Below are 20914 nucleotides of genomic sequence, written 5' to 3'. Positions count from 1 at the left end.
ATATAAAAAAATTATTTAAGAAAAACTCGCAATTATATATATATATATATATATATATATATATATATATATATATAATTGCAAGAGAATAAAAAAATTATCCACAAGAAAAGTGCGACACATATCGATTTTTCATATCTTGATGATATCGGGTATTTGTGGAATAATGAAAAATTAATCTATTAGATTAACGGTGTTTGGCATTCTCGAGCAAAACTGATCGCATTCTAGTACGTCATTAATGAACCGTTCATTAACCCTTAGGGAGTAATTCGTTCTTTCCTGCGACAAATTGATCTCCGGCTATGAGTTTTTCAAGATCAAAATATGCGTCAGCATGTTTCGCGGATTACAAATAGTGTACCAGTAATTACATATTAATGTAAAAGCAAGTTAAGGGATAACCTCGTTAATCTTATTCATGCCGTGGTGCAGTATCGTTAAAAATTTTAAATTATACAGCATCGTTTCCAAATTAATTTCGTAAGAACGCATTAAATAATATAAAATATATAATATATATATAAATATATATATATATATATATATATATATATATATACATATATTATGTCATATACAGTTATATAAATATAAATATATTATAGAAATCATGTTATACAATGTTACATTATATATTGTATTATATTATATTTATTATATTATAAACATTATCTTTTTATTGTATTATATGATCATAATTAAAATATATTAATATGAGAATATAATTGAAGAAAAAATAAAGTTTTGCCGAAAACATGAGAAGGAAATAATTTTTAAGGCTATCTTTATTTTACGGTAACAATCGTATTAATTTTACGTGTAATCATTGATAATAATCTCAATAAGTTTAAATAGATTCATTATACAATAATTGAAAAACTTTCGATTCATGGATAATTTTAAATTCTCAAGTTATTTGATTTAAACAGAAATTTAATATTTCTCAGTATTTAAATCAACTAATTTTAAAGATTTAGATAAATTTTTTACTCCTTGAGAATTTTCAAATTTTAATTTCTCTAAGTTCTTTAATTTTGTTAATCATTAAACTTGTAAATCTTTATTGAGCATTAATATTTTATTAATTAAATATTACTAATCTCTTTATACAATTTCTACATATACATACATATGTATTAAAAGTCATATACTTTCTCATATTCTCTTTATTAAATTTGTGCAAATATTTAGACTCGTATAACATAATCCACATATAAATAATTATACAAAATAATTCGTATGTATGTACATAAATTACTCGTCGCGCACGCGTATGCTTTTGACATGAATATTACTTTAATAATTACCATCGTTAGCTTACTGCACATGCAGTTTAGGTAAACACGTTGTATTATATAAGCAATTAAATATTACTAATCTCTTTATACAATTTCTACATATACATACATATGTATTAAAATTCATATACTTTCTCATATTCTCTTTATTAAATTTGTGCAAATATTTAGACTCGTATAACATAATCCACATATAAATAATTACACAAAATAATTCGTATTATAATTGATTAATTGTTTAATAAAGGTGAAATGAATGGAATTAAGCATGAATGACGGTTTTACATTTTATAAAATAATACCGTCTTGCTCTTTATCCGAATGAACACATCGACGAAGGTGAGTAAAGAAAGTTTTATAATTATTTCATAGAGCGCATCATTATTAACTTCAACATTTTTTTCATTGAAATCTATTTGTAAAAGACGGCATTGTAATTAACTCCAATATACATATAATGTCTCTATTCTTACAGCATATATAATACATTTTGATTTCTGTGCATTTAATAAAAATACATATATCTCACACACACAAAAATATATATATCTATGTATATATATATATATATATATATATATATATATATATATATATATATATATATATATATATACAGGGTATCTCATAACTAACGAGCTAATGCTCGTGAACGGATAGAGTATAGTGAACTGAACAAAAAAGTATTAGGGTATTTTGCAATTTTCGCAATAATTATTAAAATATTAATTAAAAACGCTTAGCGAACAATATTATACATATGTACAAGATGTCCGATAATAATCGCCCCATCTCTCTAGGGCTGATAGAGCAGGTCAAACTGAACATAAAAGTCCGGTATCATTTTCCGATTTTGGCAATACTTATTAAAATATTAATTAAAAACGCTCAGCGCATGAGTGCGCGCCGCATATAGCGCTCAGCATACCCTGAGCGTTTTTAATTAATAGTTTAATAATTATTGCGCTAATCACAAAATGATACAAAACTTTTATGTCCAGTTTACCTGCTCTATCTGTCCTAGAGAGTTGGGGCGATTATTACCGGACATCTTGTAGATCTGTATAATATTGTTCGCTAAGCGTTTTTAATTAATATTTTAATAATTATTGCGAAAATCGCAAAATGACCTAATATTTTTTTGTTCAGTTCACTGTACTCTACCTACTCATGAGCGTTGGCTCATTAGTTATGAGACACTCTGTATATATATATATATATATATATATATATATATATATATATATACAAGATGGATCATTTAATCCATCCAGTCGAATATCTCGAAAACCAAGCCCGGGAGAGAAAAATGTTTCAGACAAAAGTTGTATGGTTTCAAGGGGGCCATAAGATGGTACCATTGGTTTGACCTTAAAAAGTCATTTTAAGGTCACGTGAAGGTCACTTCAAGTTTTTTAAATGGAACACCCTATATATTTTTACATATTCTTGTAGCCCATCTCGAGAGCTTTCCAAAACAATTATGACAAAGTATTTTTCATTAAGTATTTTTTGAGTTATAAGGCTTCAAAGTTGCAGTATTTTGACATAAATTCAAGATATCTCGTAAAATATTCATTTTTTTATTATTTTACTCTAATACTTTTATGCACAGAATAACGAGACAAATCAATTGGCATAATTAAAACACATAATTATGTTAAACTAAAAATCTGAATTTGCAACTAACAGTTACACATTTTTACTTTAACATCATTATGTGTTTTCTTTACACCAATTGATTCGTCTCATTATTCTGTGCATAAAAGTATTAGAGTAAGATAATCAAAAAATGAATATTTTACGAAATATCTTGTATTTTATGTCAAAATACTGCAACTTTGAAGCCTTATAACTCAAAAAATACTTAATGAAAAATACTTTGTCATAAGTGTTTTGGAAAGCTCTCGAGATGAGCTACAAGAATATGTAAAAATATATAAGGTGTTCCATTTAAAAAACTTGAAGTGACCTTCACGTGACCTTAAAATGACTTTTCAAAGTCAAACCAATGGTACCATCTTATGGCCCCCTCGAAAGCATACAACTTTTGTCTGAAACATTTTTCTCTCCCGGGCTTGGTTTTCGAGTTATTCGACTGGATGGATTAAAATAATTTACCCTGTATATATATATATATATATATATATATATATATATATATATATATATATAATATGTGTATATATATATATATATGTATATATATATATGTGCGTGCGTGCGTGCGTGTATTGTTACGTCCCTGCTTGGCGTTCCCACGCCGCGTTGTACGGCCACTCGTTATGACAAAAAAAGATCGTCTACGGGATATCGGGAGATCCAGGATTCGGGTGTCAAACGGCAGACATTTGAAGAGAGATCTCTGACAGCTGTCAAGCTAAACGGTCATGTCTTTTATCGATATTAGTGATACTGATATTTGTGTTTCTGAAGTTTGTGTTTACCATTAAAGTTATTCCTTTTAATTTAAAAGTGTATTCTTATTTACGAATGCGGTCCGCGAGTGTCAGTTGCGTCGCGTCACGTTGGATTAATATCGGTCCGGCGAACGTTACATTTTGCGGGCTCGTCCGGGATAGTCTAGATCAAATCTTGCGGACGGAGAACGTAATTTTACGAGTGATTATCATGATACTTGTGAAAAAATTCTTTCCACTCCGTGGAGTGCGTCAAACTGTGCAAATTTTCCGAGACAAAACACGTCCTTACTTTTGACAAGAAGGCGGAAGGGGAGAAGAAAAAATTCGTAATCTGACAAATGCTTCTTAAAATAGAGACTTCAAGCTTCAAAATAAAAAAAAACCTTAGATAAGAAAATTTTTCGCGGAGTTATGATTATTTGAAGTTGAGTGAAATTTTGATAAACATCCCAAGTAGCACATATTCGTTTCACAAATGTTTTTGCGAAACGTTTTAGAACCGGCTTTTAAAAACGTTTCTGATTGGTTAAAATGTCCACTTAAAAAAAACTTAAAGGAAACGTCATTTTCTAACAAAAAAAACCGTTTAAGAAACTGTCAAATTACGGTTTTTTTGCTTTATTTGTGAAAAATTTGTTTATTCACAGATTCAATAAAATAATGCATATATGGATATAATCCATCTATTTTCATTATGTTCTGAATCTCTTGTCGAGATTACATCAGAAGTCAAACTGAACAAAAAAGACATAATTTAAATTATATTTTAGTACCTGTATACATGTTATGAAAACTTGAATACGAGTTATAGTTAAGTTTGAACACGCCACGTAGCGGCAAACAAAGAAACACGTATATTATAAAATAGATCTTTTTTGTCTTGTCGAATAGATGATCAAAAAGACATCTTTTCGTCGACTAAAATTAGTTATGACTTTTAGAAAACATCTTTTAAAAAATGACTTTTTTTGTAGGTAGAAAGATATTCTTTTAGACATCTTTTAGCCTTGTCAGAAAGATAACATAAAAAAGACATCTTTTCGTCATTTTTTAGTTTTCTGTGCTATCTGGGGATCATCTTAATAAGTTCAGTCTTAATAATGTGTATATATATAATTTTGAATTAAAAAATTAATTTTTGTTCTATTTATAGAAACGTAAAAAATACGTTTCTTAAACCATGATTTTAAAAATGTTTCTGTTGAAACGTTTCTTATTGGTGCTTGACGGTTAAAAAATATTGGATATGTTTAGAAAACGTTTATAAAACGAACATGTGCTACCTGTGATTTTTGTTACGCTAATTTTTTTGCTCAGTGTATAGATATATATATATATATATTGTTACGTTCGCGGGAACGGTATTAATCGAACGCGACGCGACGAAACACACTCGCGGACCACACTCATAAATAAGAATACACTTTTAAATTAAAAGGGATAACTTGAATGGTAAACACAAATTCCGGAAACACAAATATCAGTATCACTAATATCGATAGAAGACACGACCGTTTAGCTTGATAGCTGTCAGAGATCTCTCTCCAAATGTCTGCCGTTTGACAACCGAATCTCCCGATATCCCGGAAACGATCTTCTTTTGTCATAATGAGTGGCCGTACAACGCGGCGCGAAAACGCCAAGCAAGGACGTAACACTATATATGTATATATATATATATATATATATATATATATATATATACGTATGTATATATATGTATACATTTATGAGAAAATAGATTTTTAATCCACTCAAAACTGCTCCGCGAAATCCAGCTTATTAAGCTAATAGCTCGTTACGAGGATCCCGAAAATCTCTGGATTAAGGCTTGGGTTAATTCCACAACTCTTTGACGAAAAGACAATCTCAATTAAATATGTTCTCGTTAAATTTAGTAACAAAAATAATAAAAAAAAGAGAATCACGGTTAAAATTTTCTTGCTTCAATCGCGAATAATTTCGTGCGAAACACGAGATTGTAAGACGAGAGATCTATCCTGGCGTTCTTGCTTAATGAAACTTGCAGGTTTCCTCTTTCGATTAATGAAATTCTTTTCTCTGGATTGATGCAAAAATCAATATATATATATATATATATATATGTATTGTATATACAGGGTGTATTTTTTAACTTGAGACTGCAAAATATCTCAAAAACTATAACAATTATAAAAAAATGTTTTAAATAAAAGTTGTATGGTTTCAAGGGGGATATATGACGCCACTGATTTGACCTTGAATAATTGTTTAAAGGTCACCTTTAATTTCTTAAATGGAACCCTCCATTTTTCATTGCACATTCTTGTAGCTTACCTCGAGAACTTTTCAAAATGCTATAATTAAGTATTTTTTCATTAAATCCTTTTCGAGTTACGAGTTATGCTCAAAAGTTACAATATTTTGATATAAAATACAAAATATCTTGTAAAACATTCAGTTTTCGATAATCTTATCATAATACTTATCCACAGAATAATGAGACGAGTCAATTAGTGTAAAGAAAACACACAGTTGTCCTAAAGAAAAAATGTGTAACTGCTCGTTGCAAATTCATATTTTTTCTTTAGGACATATATATAAATACAGGGTGAGTTTTTTAACTTGAGACTGCAAAATATCTCAAAAACTATAAGAGTTATAAAAAAATGTTTATATATATATATATATGATAAATCTCTCTTTGTATTATTTTTTGCGCGTACATATAAAATACTATACATTTTTGTACATAACTACTGCCTAATGTACGATGCTCAATCGTTATCTTTCCGTCGTTTATCATTTTATCATTCCGTCGTTCTCGCCAATTAGATATTTCCAATAATAGATTTGCCCGGGGCGCGATTTGATTGTTTGCCAATGTAAAAAGGAAAAACAAAGAAATAGAAATAAATTTGGAACACTCGGTACGCGGAAAGAAGGGAGAGAAGAAGCTTCTCATACTTTTCCGGGAGAGTTACATTGAATTCGCAATCAGGTCCCTGCCTATTCTGCGCCGGTTGAACAGTATTTTACTGATCACAACCGAAAGGATTGTACTTTCCTCTGCTTCATTCAATTGCCTTTCTCCTTCTCCCTCTTATCACCCCTGATAAAAAAGAAACATAGATACGTGCTTTGCACAGGTTGAGATCTAATGACGAAAGTTCACCGTAGTTCCTTATTGATTTTCAAGTAAAAATATCGAATATCGCCTTGCTCATTGAATTATCGAGTATCCTAAGAAGGATCGCTTCCGTAAGCTCTTCGTTAAGTGCGCGAGCAGCTTGCCCTTTCCCCCCCCCCTCCCATTGAATTAACATTGAATTGACTCAATCGGCCGGGATTACTTGATTCAATTAACCTTTTGTCACCCGCGAAACGGCAGCGTTGACAAATGTATTCCTACCGCCAATAAGGAACTTGAATTAGATTGTTCATTCGACTTGATTGTGTTAAACAAGAACATTATAATTACATTTCGCGATGAGTTAATATAACTCACAGTATATTAATATTATCAAAGAAAATGTATTATCAACCATTTGTAGCTACACATGTTTTTTTCACCTTCCGTAGATACATTCTGGATTTTTGAACTCAGGTTTTTCTATTGTTTTAGACTTTCAAAAAATTGAGTAAGTATAAAATGGCCACGTATCTGATTGGCCAATTCAAAATAGGGCTCTCTGATTGGCTAATCGTTGCTGGTAACCTTAAGCATCGGTCGATATGATGGGTAGTGTCCAATCCAAACGTGGTCATTTCGGACACTCCCTAAAAAATTAAGTAAAAATTAGAGTTATTTTTAAAAATGTCTATTACATTATTTAATATAAAAGATATTTCTAATATAGAGAATATTTTATTTAATTTTTAAGTCAAATGTTCAACCAGATTTCATCCTTCTTTCATATTGAAAAAATTTAAGATTGAAATTTCGACTGTACTTTCACATTCTCAATGTGACTACAGAGAGTGAATGATTATTTAAAATTTTTTGTTTTTTAGTAAAATTATAAAATTTTTATTAATTGTCGATATTAAAAAAGTATATTTATATATTTAGCCATAATTAGTTTTAAAAAGATTTTTTAAATATTTCACATATTTGTTTCAATTGCAGATAGCTGATTGAAAATAAATTTCGCAAGGCTGTTATATTTACAAGTTTCGCGCCCAATAGAAAAACAACAAATTTGGTACAAGATTTATATCGTGTTTAACGATATCGACAGAATTTTGCAACAAAAAGGAAAAATAAAAATAAAAATAAAAATCTGCTGGCAGACCGTGACGATGGTGTATATATATATATATATATATATATATATATATATATATATATATATATATATATGTATATATATATATATATATATTTATATGTATATATATATATATATATATTTATATATATACACACATATATATATGTATAAACCGAATGGTTCTGATAGCAGATTTGTTACATTGTAACCGCTTAAATTCATGAAGTAAAGTATTACAATAGCGTGCCAATATTTTGACAGTAAATTCTATCAATATATTACAAAGGATTGAACATTTCCAACAACACCATGTTGCATTAAATTTATGTTTTGCCAGGGACATCATATAACAACGGATAATGACAGAGATCAAACTTCTCTTTTTTCTTCAAGGAACGTCAATGTCAAAAGGCTATCGCCATAGATATATGCCGATTTGTGACGTTTTTTGAATTATAAAAAATTCAATAAAGAGAAAGAAAAAAAGAAATTTTAAAACAGAAAAAAGATTATATAGGATTAAATTATGCTTTCGAAGAATTAATAGATCGAATTTCGAGTTAATTTGCGAAACGTGCTCTTGTCTAAGCTGTCATCTAGTTTATCTAGAAAATGGGAAAATAAAGAAGATAGGAATTCAACGAAATTAAAAGACTTTATATAGAATTATATAAAATTATAAGAGACTAATTCTTTCTTCTCAGTCCGTCATCTCTTGACAGAGGCGTGGTGACTTCTTTTTTTTTTCATATACATGATGCATACGCGGATAGTACACGTATATGTATACATGTATAATGTATATGATACCTACAATTTTTTACGCCGGTTCCGAATGGCTAATTTTTGTAGAGAAGTGTTCTTGGCAAGATTACTCTCGGTGGGTTGCCAGCTTCCTTCCGAAAGGAGAATGAACGTATATAATTTTTCTGCTCTTACCAGGGATCGAACCTGGGACCTTTGACTTACAATTAATAGACCGATACGCTGTCTACTGTGCCACGCTTCGCCTCATAAGAGACTAATTATAAGAGACTAATTCTAAATTTCATAGATTATAGAAGAGATTACAGTAGTAGATTAAGGGATTAATATCTAATTTTTCAGAAAAAAATGTGTCTTTACAAACTCTTCTAGAAATTTTGCATCCAAATGCGAATGGGAGAAGAAACAAAGGAGAGGGCAATTACAAGTTCCATTTCCCGATTTCGCACGGATTGAACATTCGTCGCTTTGCAAAATGCATTCTCATCAATTTTCCGAAATTCTCTTATATTTCTCGCACAGGACGTCAACAACTGTAGATATTACTCTGGATCTGGAGCTCGCAGAGTTTGCGGACCGCCTCGCACGTCTCTCCTTCCGGCTCTCGTTCTCCACCGGCCTGAAAGTTCTCCAGTTAGTTCCGCGATTTGATTATCATTCCTTGTTCGCAGGAACACAGTGGCAGCGATAAGCTCCATCGCAAACGTACCACACGCAGACGAACAGCGGGAGAAATCTCCCTGGATTTTCCTCGAAGAGAGAGGGAAGGGAAGAAAGGTGGTTACGAGAACGGATTGATGCTCGATGAGAGGAAAGGGGGAAGGGAGGAGGTGGGATGGCTTAATATCCTGAGCTTTGGCCGGAGTCTGATATTAATACGCGAGCGAGCGATCGTCGTCGACGCGTGAACACAGCATGCGGTAATTCCAGAGAGGTCGGCGGGATTCATGAAGCTGTACGATATCACAATGCGCGGTTCTTTGAGTGTTCAGAACGCGATACCGAATAGAAGTCACACATAAGCCCATGTGTGCAAACACATGTAAATTCTGATATCCAGATGACGAGAAGGATGCGACATACAACGCGTCTCTTCACATTCTCTCCTCCTCTAAGTTACAAAATCTATATATGAGGAACTATAAAGAGAGTTGCATCCAAAAGTCTAACGTAACTTTCGTAGAACTAAAAAATTATTACATTATTATTATTAAAAATTTTCAATATATTAACATATATCCCAGACAATACAAACGTCCTCAGGATTATTCTGAATATGTCCAGGATATCCTAGGATATTGGAGTCCGTTTCGTTGTGTTATTAAAAACTTTTTTTATCTGCAATATGACTATTTTCAGTCACATTAGGTATTTTAATTAATTTAAAAGTAATAAAATATAAATATCCTCTGAATATCTTTTGGATATCGGCTGGACATAATTCGATCCCAAGCAATATATACACATTTGAAGACGTTCGAAAACGTCCTCAAGATGTCCTTATCGTCCCAGGACGTTTTTAGGATATCTTCGGAATGCTTTCTGAATATTTTTTGAATGTTCAAGCTCTGTATTGCTATTTAAAATAAATTGAAATAGGATTTTTTTTACAGGGTGGACCATTTTAATCCATCCAGTCAAATATCTCGAAAACCAAGCCCGGGAGAGAAAAATGTTTCAGACAAAAGTTGTATGGTTTCGAGGGGGCCATAAGATAGTACCATTGGTTTGACCTTGAAAAGTCATTTGAAGGTCACGTGAAGGTCACTTCAAGTTTTTTAAATGGAACACCCTATATATTTTTACATATTCTTGTAGCTCATCTCGAGAGCTTTCCAAAACACTTATGACAAAGTATTTTTCATTAAGTATTTTTTGAGTTATAAGGCTTCAAAGTTGCAGTATTTTGACATAAAATACAAGATATTTCGTAAAATATTCATTTTTTGATTATCTTACTCTAATACTTTTATGCACAGAATAACGAGAGAAATCAAGTGGCATAATTAAAACACATAATTATGTAAAAGTAAAAATCTGAATTTGCAACTAACAGTTACACATTTTTACTTTAACATAATTATGTGTTTTCTTTACACCAATTGATTCGTCTCATTATTCTGCATAAAAGTATTAGAGTAAGATAATAAAAAAATGAATATTTTACGAAATATCTTGTATTTTATGTCAAAATACTGCAACTTTGAAGCCTTATAACTCAAAAAATACTTAATGAAAAATACTTTGTCATAAGTGTTTTGGAAAGCTCTCGAGATGAGCTACAAGAATATGTAAAAATATATAGGGTGTAACCTTTACGTGACCTCCAAATGACTTTTCAAGGTCAAACCAATGGTACCTTCTTATGGTCTCCTCGAAACCATACAACTTTTGTCTGAAACATTTTTCTCTCCCGGGCTTGGTTTTCGAGATATTCGACTGGATGGATTAAAATGGTCCACCCTGTATAAATTTGAGAATCCGTAATATTTGATAATTTTCATAATATTATGTAATGTGTCTTTTATTTTATGTATTTTACATTTTATTATATATGTTTTTTTATCCCTAAAAGGCGTAATCATGCATAAAAAAACAGAAAACCTGATATCTTACCTCACCTAACCTGATTCTTTTTATTGAAAAGTGAGCTAAAATGTTCAAAATCAAAGAGAGAGAGAGAGGGGGAGAGGGAGAGGGGGAAAAGGAGGAGAGAGGGGAAAAGGGGAGAGAGGGGAAGGGTGGGAGGGAAGGGAAAAAAGAGTAAGGGGGAGAGGGGGAAGAGAGAGAGAGAGAGAAAATTTATGCGGCTCAACTTTGAAAGCCAAAGTTAAGCATTTAAATTTATTAGCATTAAATTTCATTTTTAAAATTTGCTCGTTAAAATATCCAAGAAAATATCCCTAATATGTTCTATAAAAATCCTTAGGATATTTTACAGAATCTCCCTGAGTTCTTCCGAGGGTAATGTATTGCTATCATTTGCTCTTCCTCAGGACATCCAGAGGAGATCCAAGGATTAAAATTGAATATCCTTAGGATATTCTATTTGAACGTCCTGGATGATCTTTGGATGTCCTAAGGACGTCTTTGTGCTGTCTGGGATATATATCCCTCAAACTGAACACGATTTTTTGACACCATAAACCTGAACGTGTGGGTAACTATGGAGTTCGAGTTAATTTTTGTACTCTAAAATTACTTAAAAATTTTTTTTTTAATTTACACATCTTTTAAGTTTAAACTAAAAGTTTATGTAGTAGTTTTTGTCTTGTCGAAAAGATGATCAAAAAGACATCTTTTCGTCGACTAAAATTAATTATGACTTTTAGAAGACATCTTTCAAAAGATGACTTTTTTTGTAGGTAGAAAGATATCCTTTTAAACATCTTTTAGCCTTGTCAGAAAGATAACTTAAAAAAGACATCTTTTCGTCATCTTTTAGTTTTCTGTGCTATCTGATCGTCTTAATAAGTACAATCTTAATAATGTGTATATATATAATTTTGAATTAAAAAATTAATTTTTGTTCTATTTATAGAAACGTAAAAAATACATTTCTTAAACCATGATTTTAAAAATATTTCTGTCGAAACGTTTCTTATTGGTGCTTGATGGTTAAAAAATATTGGATAAGTTTAGAAAACGTTTATAAAACGAACATGTGCTACCTGGGGCATTACTTGTAACGCCGTTACCGTTACAGTTACTTTTTTTTGGTAACGAAGTGATAACGGCGTTACTATTTTTTTTTCTGTAACTGTAGCAGTAACGTAGTTACATTTTTTTAGTAACGGTAACGAATTTAACAGTTATTTTTTATATATGGAACCTATTTATGCTATATTATATTTTCTATTTCGTATTTTCTATTTTTGTAAATTTAAAAATTTGGGAGTATTGAGACATATAAAAAAAGTATTCTATAAAAGTTTGACGATTGAATCTCGAAAGAAACATGTTAAAAAAGCCATTTCTTAATTTCATTTTTTTTTTAATCGAGTTTTTATTCGAAATTAATGAAAAAATATTTTTTTTTGTCATTTGTTGATAAGTGTTCAGAAAAAATCGATATAGGATCATCTCAAATATTTATAGAAAAGAAAAATGAAAACTAAAAATGACATTTTTCTCGATAACTCCGGAAATAATAAATTTAAGGAAATGAAATTTTGAGGAAAATTTTTTTTACAATGAAGAAATGACAGGTTAAGTATTATTTGAAAACTCGTTGGAAGCACTTTTTGTATGCTTATCTAGCTGTAGCCTTTATTCGTTTTTGCTGCATTTTCGAAAAAAATCGCAAAGAATCTAGATTAGTGTATATTCAACGTTAGAATAGGTACGCGATACATTGAGAAAGGTATAATTAATTCATTTTTATTATAGGCTCCTGAAGAGTAACTGATAAATTCATAAGAAAAAGACAGGAATGTAAACACAAACAAACTAAAATAAACAGGGTACAATAATCCCATGTTATCGCGTTTTTATTTATCCTCTAATTTTATTTTAGCAGGATTTTAATTCATTCTCTTTAATTATTTCACTCACTTTAATTCATTCTCTTTTCTTTCCATGTTTTACAATTTTTCTTTCATATTTTTCGATAAATCTAATAGTTTTAGTGTGTTGTTTTATATTTTTGGTGAAAACTTCCTTTATGTTTTCATGATTTTCTTCCAAACAAAGAAAAAACGAGCAAATTTTTAAAGGACTCTGTTTCTTAGATTGCATTCCGATATTCACTGCTAGTACTGAAAATCTAGTTTACGTAAAGTACACTACAGATTTTCAGTACTGGCAGTGAATATCGGAACACAGCCTTAGTTTATCGATCCCCTATACGCTTCCAAAGATTTAATTTCGGGACACTCTGTATAATATAAATAAAAATTGACTTCTTTGAGTTTGTAATTACGTATATGTAAGTAACCTAGACATTCAAGTCTTTACAACGTTACCTATGTAATACAAGTTTTTATCAGTTAAATTATAATAAGCATATTAAGTTCAATTCTATTATATTCAATAATGTCAGGATTATTTAGCAAAAATTAAACAACAAGTGAAAGTAATTTATCGAAACCGAGTAAGTAATTTACCGATGTAAAACGGTAAAATGTGATAATATATATATGAAATAAATTTCGTAATTATTTAAATGCCCCAGGTAGCACATGTTATTTTGACGTCGAAAACTGGTCATTTTTGGTTCAATGACGTCACGTGACCAAATAATGTCTAATTTAAAACATTTTTTTTGTGATGTCTTAATGATGTTGTAAAAGAACGTCATAATATCGTGATTCTTAAGTCATTATTATAAATCGCCTAAATATTACTATTTTTTAACTAAAAACTCATTTAATTTGTTATATCTTAAATTATTCAAACAATTTTGTGTATAATTTTGATATTCACAATTCTCTATACCTCAGGGCCTTAACATGAATTTCCTCTATAACTTGGGACTTGATCATGACATTTGATCATGAATCTTTTCCTCTAGCGTGAACTCGTGAAAAGTGTAAAGTTTCATTAACAAATTCAATATTTGTGAATGAATTTTTGAACTTTTCACGAGTTCACGCTAGAGGAAAAGATTCATGATCAAATATGTCATTAAAACGTCACTAATAGATCTAATGGCCATGAAGTCACGTCTTTTTAACGTCTTGAAATATCGTCATCGGTCTGTGACATTAGTCCGTCATTTTCCAATTATTTTTACGTCAATACATCATATTTGGTTCGAACTGACCATATTTTGACGTCAAAATGTCGTGTGCTTGCTACCTGGAGCTCCTCTACAATGCTATATCTAATGTATTTGCAATACATTTATCTCTCTCTCTTTCTTACATATAAAATATATAATAAGTAAGCAATCACAATAATAATAAGATTCGTTCAAAATAGAATTATAAATCTAGGAAAGTGTGACGATACGAGTCAGTCACAGTTGGTGAGACGCAAAAAATTTCTTTAATCAGTATTAAAATCAAACAAACAAATTTAAATACATATAAATTGGTTTGACATGTAAATTTAAAATTAAGACGCACGTTTCGGCCTTCTCTTTAGGCCATCTTCAGCGTAAATTAATCGGAATAAACATTATAGTAAATATAAACATATTCGCGTCAGACTGATGTAAAGTAAAGAACGGATAGTTACAATGATAAAGTACGCAATTCGATCACTTACATAAATATTGTGACGTTGGCACATGTTGGAGAAGAGTATAAGTCGAAAACGCAGAGTAGCATTCTATCGAACTAAAGTATTATCTTGTCGTTTGTTGCGGATATATTTATAACAATTGTCTGAACATTACTGGTTGGTAGGCTGATCAAATTAATTAATAAAAATAAAAATTAATTGAAAAAGAAAATCAAAGCGGTTAGTCAAATTAATAAAAATGATAGTGATAATGTTGATGAAGTTACATAGTAAAAAATGAAAATTTAAACCAAAAGCAGTTAGTCAAACAAATCAAAATTAGAAAAAAAATAGTAATAAATAAAGGAAAATGTAATAAATAAGATAAAAAATAAATAAATAAGACATAACAGTCAAACAAATAAAATTAAATAATAATAATAAATAAAGGAAAATGTAATAAATTAAAGAAAAATTAAATAATTAAGACATAATAAGTTGTCAAAGATAATTACCCAATGATGTACGACATTGTCAAGTCTGAATTGGAAATTTGTCTCTTTAAAGTTGCTTATAACACCGAGAACTTGGGGTAACAACATCTCGAGTGTCTCAACAAAGACTGATACAAATAAACAGATCGCACCTAAGTATAACCCGTGTCAATCATATCGAGAGTCAAAATCAAACTGTTTATTATTTATTATATTATGTTTGATTTAAAACTTAGGGAGTTTATCTACAATTACCGAATATATTTCATCTAAATTTTCGGTGTCCGTTTGCAAATTAATGCCTTCTTTTTGTTTTTTTATGTAGATCATTTCAGAGATAAGTCTCTTATAATAACAGCGTTCTTTATCCAGGACCCTGATATTATTCCAATCAAATTCGTGGTTAAAATTAAGTTTATGTGTCGATATCACTGAATGGTTATTGCAATTCTTTTTGATATCGTTGCGATATTCGACAATTCTAGTCTTAAGTTTCCTTTTTGTTTGTCCAACGTATGATACGTGGCAGTTAAAACAATTAATCTTATACACCACGTTCTTTTGATCTTCATAATTCAGTTTATCTGTGTGTTCTTTTATGAGGCCCCGTAATTTATTAATGCTATAAAATGCCAACCTTACATTAGATTTCTTCGCAATTTTTAAAAAACGGTCACTCAAGGAGGGGACATACGGTAACACGAAAAATGTGGAATTCTTGTCTCCATCAGTGTCATTGTTATTATTAGTCGATATTGTATTAGTAATGTCCGAATAATTGTGTCTGTCAAATAAAAATGTCAGTCTTTCTCTGATTGTTTTAAAAATAAGATCTAAAGGATAACAATTATTCAATAAAGTGTTAATGACAAATTTGAAATTCTTTTCATGGAATACTGGGTTCGACAAATGGAGAACTCTATCAACTAGGCCAATGATTGTGCTTCTTTTTTGATTCAAAGGGGGTGTTGGGAAAAAAATTAAGATATCTCCCAGGAAAAGTCTGTTTGTGAAACCAATCTATCGTCAAGCAGTTATCATTTAAAATTAAGGTCAAATCCAAAAATTTTAGTCTATTTTTGTCACTTTTTTCTAACGTAAATTAAATTCTATGATGTAATGAATTAAAAATTTCCACCGTGTGCTCAATCATGTTACTAGATATTATTATGATAATATCGTCAACGTATTTGTAATAAATAGATGGAACAAATTTTAAAGAACTCAAGACTTTCTCTTCAATATCTTGCATTACAATCTCCGCTATGATGGGAGATAATGGAGAACCCATAGGAGTACCGTAGGTCTGATCGTAAATATTGTTGTTAAAAGTAAAAAACGTAGACTTTAGTATAAAGTTGACCGCTCCCAAGAAATCGTCTTTTGGAATCGACGTATTATCAGAAATAAAGTACCATCTGTTTGCCACGCTCTCGATTGCATTCTGTAACAGGATATTAGTAAAAAGTGACACCACGTCGAGAGATATTAATTCTGAATCATTGTGAGTGATATTTAGGTTGGATAATAATTTCACAAATTGAAAACTGTTAATGACTTGACTTTCTTTTTTTGGAAAACTCTTATTTAAAATGTCATCAAGATAAGAAGCTAGGTCGTATAACGGAGTATCCACGGATGACACAATTATTCTAAAGGGGCAATTTTGTTTGTGAATTTTTGGTAAACCGAATGTCCTAGGTAAAGATCCATCGGTAAAAAATAAAGATCTATAAGTTTGAATGTTAATAAAGTCTGAATTCTTCCATCTAGATAGGATGTCTTTAAGTCCACACGTTAACTTATTAATGGGATTTTTTTTCAATTTTTTTATATGTATTAGTGTCACTTAACATCTCTTCTATTTTCGAGATGTAGTCGTCTCTATTTAATGCCACCGTAACGGCAATATTACGGCAATGTTACGGCAATGTTCAGAATGATTCAGAATTAATATCTCTCGACGTGGTGTCACTTTTTACTAATATCCTGTTACAGAATGCAATCGAGAGCGTGGCAAACAGATGGTACTTTATTTCTGATAATACGTCGATTCCAAAAGACGATTTCTTGGGAGCGGTCAACTTTATACTAAAGTCTACGTTTTTTACTTTTAACAACAATATTTACGATCAGACCTACGGTACTCCTATGGGTTCTCCATTATCTCCCATCATAGCGGAGATTGTAATGCAAGATATTGAAGAGAAAGTCTTGAGTTCTTTAAAATTTGTTCCATCTATTTATTACAAATACGTTGACGATATTATCATAATAATATCTAGTAACATGATTGAGCACACGGTGGAAATTTTTAATTCATTACATCATAGAATTTAATTTACGTTAGAAAAAAGTGACAAAAATAGACTAAAATTTTTGGATTTGACCTTAATTTTAAATGATAACTGCTTGACGATAGATTGGTTTCACAAACAGACTTTTCCTGGGAGATATCTTAATTTTTTTCCCAACACCCCCTTTGAATCAAAAAAGAAGCACAATCATTGGCCTAGTTGATAGAGTTCTCCATTTGTCGAACCCAGTATTCCATGAAAAGAATTTCAAATTTGTCATTAACACTTTATTGAATAATTGTTATCCTTTAGATCTTATTTTTAAAACAATCAGAGAAAGACTGACATTTTTATTTGACAGACACAATTATTCGGACATTACTAATACAATATCGACTAATAATAACAATGACACTGATGGAGACAAGAATTCCACATTTTTCGTGTTACCGTATGTCCCCTCCTTGAGTGACCGTTTTTTAAAAATTGCGAAGAAATCTAATGTAAGGTTGGCATTTTATAGCATTAATAAATTACGGGGCCTCATAAAAGAACACACAGATAAACTGAATTATGAAGATCAAAAGAACGTGGTGTATAAGATTAATTGTTTTAACTGCCACGTATCATACGTTGGACAAACAAAAAGGAAACTTAAGACTAGAATTGTCGAATATCGCAACGATATCAAAAAGAATTGCAATAACCATTCAGTGATATCGACACATAAACTTAATTTTAACCACGAATTTGATTGGAATAATATCAGGGTCCTGGATAAAGAACGCTGTTATTATAAGAGACTTATCTCTGAAATGATCTACATAAAAAAACAAAAAGAAGGCATTAATTTGCAAACGGACACCGAAAATTTAGATGAAATATATTCGGTAATTGTAGATAAACTCCCTAAGTTTTAAATCAAACATAATATAATAAATAATAAACAGTTTGATTTTGACTCTCGATATGATTGACACGGGTTATACTTAGGTGCGATCTGTTTATTTGTATCAGTCTTTGTTGAGACACTCGAGATGTTGTTACCCCAAGTTCTCGGTGTTATAAGCAACTTTAAAGAGACAAATTTCCAATTCAGACTTGACAATGTCGTACATCATTGGGTAATTATCTTTGACAACTTATTATGTCTTAATTATTTAATTTTTCTTTAATTTATTACATTTTCCTTTATTTATTATTATTATTTAATTTTATTTGTTTGACTGTTATGTCTTATTTATTTATTTTTTATCTTATTTATTACATTTTCCTTTATTTATTACTATTTTTTTTCTAATTTTGATTTGTTTGACTAACTGTTTTTGGTTTAAATTTTCATTTTTTACTATGTAACTTCATCAACATTATCACTATCATTTTTATTAATTTGACTAACCGCTTTGATTTTCTTTTTCAATTAATTTTTATTTTTATTAATTAATTTGATCAGCCTACCAACCAGTAATGTTCAGACAATTGTTATAAATATATCCGCAACAAACGACAAGATAATACTTTAGTTCGATAGAATGCTACTCTGCGTTTTCGACTTATACTCTTCTCCAACATGTGCCAACGTCACAATATTTATGTAAGTGATCGAATTGCGTACTTTATCATTGTAACTATCCGTTCTTTACTTTACATCAGTCTGACGCGAATATGTTTATATTTACTATAATGTTTATTCCGATTAATTTACGCTGAAGATGGCCTAAAGAGAAGGCCGAAACGTGCGTCTTAATTTTAAATTTATATGTCAAACCAATTTATATGTATTTAAATTTGTTTGTTTGATTTTAATACTGATTAAAGAAATTTTTTGCGCCTCACCAACTGCGACTGACTTGTATCGCCACACTTTCCCAGATTTATAATAATAAATAAGATAATAAAAAAAAATATACTAAAAGTAAATTATATATATTTTATATACATATAAGATAATGCAAATGAATAAGATTTATATATGCATTTTATAAAGGAATATATAATTATAAGATAATTTATTTTGTTCTTAAAAGTATGAACAAAAATACACATAAATAAAAAAGTATAAATAATATTCAAATTCTTTTTTTATTTCTTAATTTGTTATCAAAAAAGTTACAAATAGTTAAAGTGTTAAGGCACAAATAATTATGTTCACATCCTGATGTTTTGTATTCAGTAGAAAACTAAAAAGAACCAAAAAATAATGAAAATTAAAAATAATAAAATAATTTAAACTAAAAATAAATAATAAAATTATAAAATAACAATAAAATATTAAATTAACAATAAATTAAAATTAAAAATTAAAATTAAAATTTTACCTTTTAGGATTTTTCGGAAATCAAAAAAAACTAATTCCTTTTGTATCCGTAACATTTTTACAATTTGTTTCTGCACAAATAGATCCGCTCATTTATATTTTATATGAATAAGCCTAACCTGTTCTCCATTCACTCTGACATAAACCAACAACGATGCCATATTGTTAGTTGGATTTTTCGCGCATGCGCACTGTAACTCAGGACCCTGATTTTCGTCTATTGTCGTAACTGGTTAAACTGTGGCTACACGGAGATGACTTTCTCAACACCGAGTACTATTTTGTCAATGGGCACAAGAACAAATTCAAGCTAATGAGAATTTTTTTCTAAACATGTTGTTCTCTGATGAATCGAGTTTTACGAATTTTGGAGAAGTGAATAAACATAACATGCATTACTAGAATACAGAAAACCCGAGGTGGTTGAGACAAGTTGAGCATTAGCGTCGTTAATCTGTAAACGTTTGGTGTGGCATCATCGATAATAAATTAATTGATCCTTTTTTCATCGATGGTACATTAAAATGGAGAAACCTACAGCCAATTTTTAGATCAAAAACTTCCAATTCTACTTGAAGATTTGACTCTTCAGCAAAGGCAAATGTGGTTCCAGCACGATGGTTGTCCAGCTCATTATTCAATATTGTCGAGAAAAATATTAAATCGTGACTACAATAACAATAATAATATAGTATTATACATAACGCTGGATTGGTCGAATTTTTTCCAACGTTTTGTTGACACTAAAATGTCCGCCAGAAGCAAAATCATGGACTAATTCTATAATAAAACTTGAGTTATACATTTCGTTGGAACAATAATCTAAAATATAGTTATTTTTGAATTAGGAGATTTCCATCTCTTAAAAAGAACACCATCTCTCCCAACTAATGCGTCCC

This window comes from Anoplolepis gracilipes, chromosome 6 (assembly GCF_047496725.1).
Source record: "Anoplolepis gracilipes chromosome 6, ASM4749672v1, whole genome shotgun sequence".
In the NCBI taxonomy this organism is placed as follows: domain Eukaryota; kingdom Metazoa; phylum Arthropoda; class Insecta; order Hymenoptera; family Formicidae; genus Anoplolepis; species Anoplolepis gracilipes.
The sequence above is the reverse complement of the archived record's forward strand: the minus strand, read 5'-3'. Positions refer to the sequence as shown.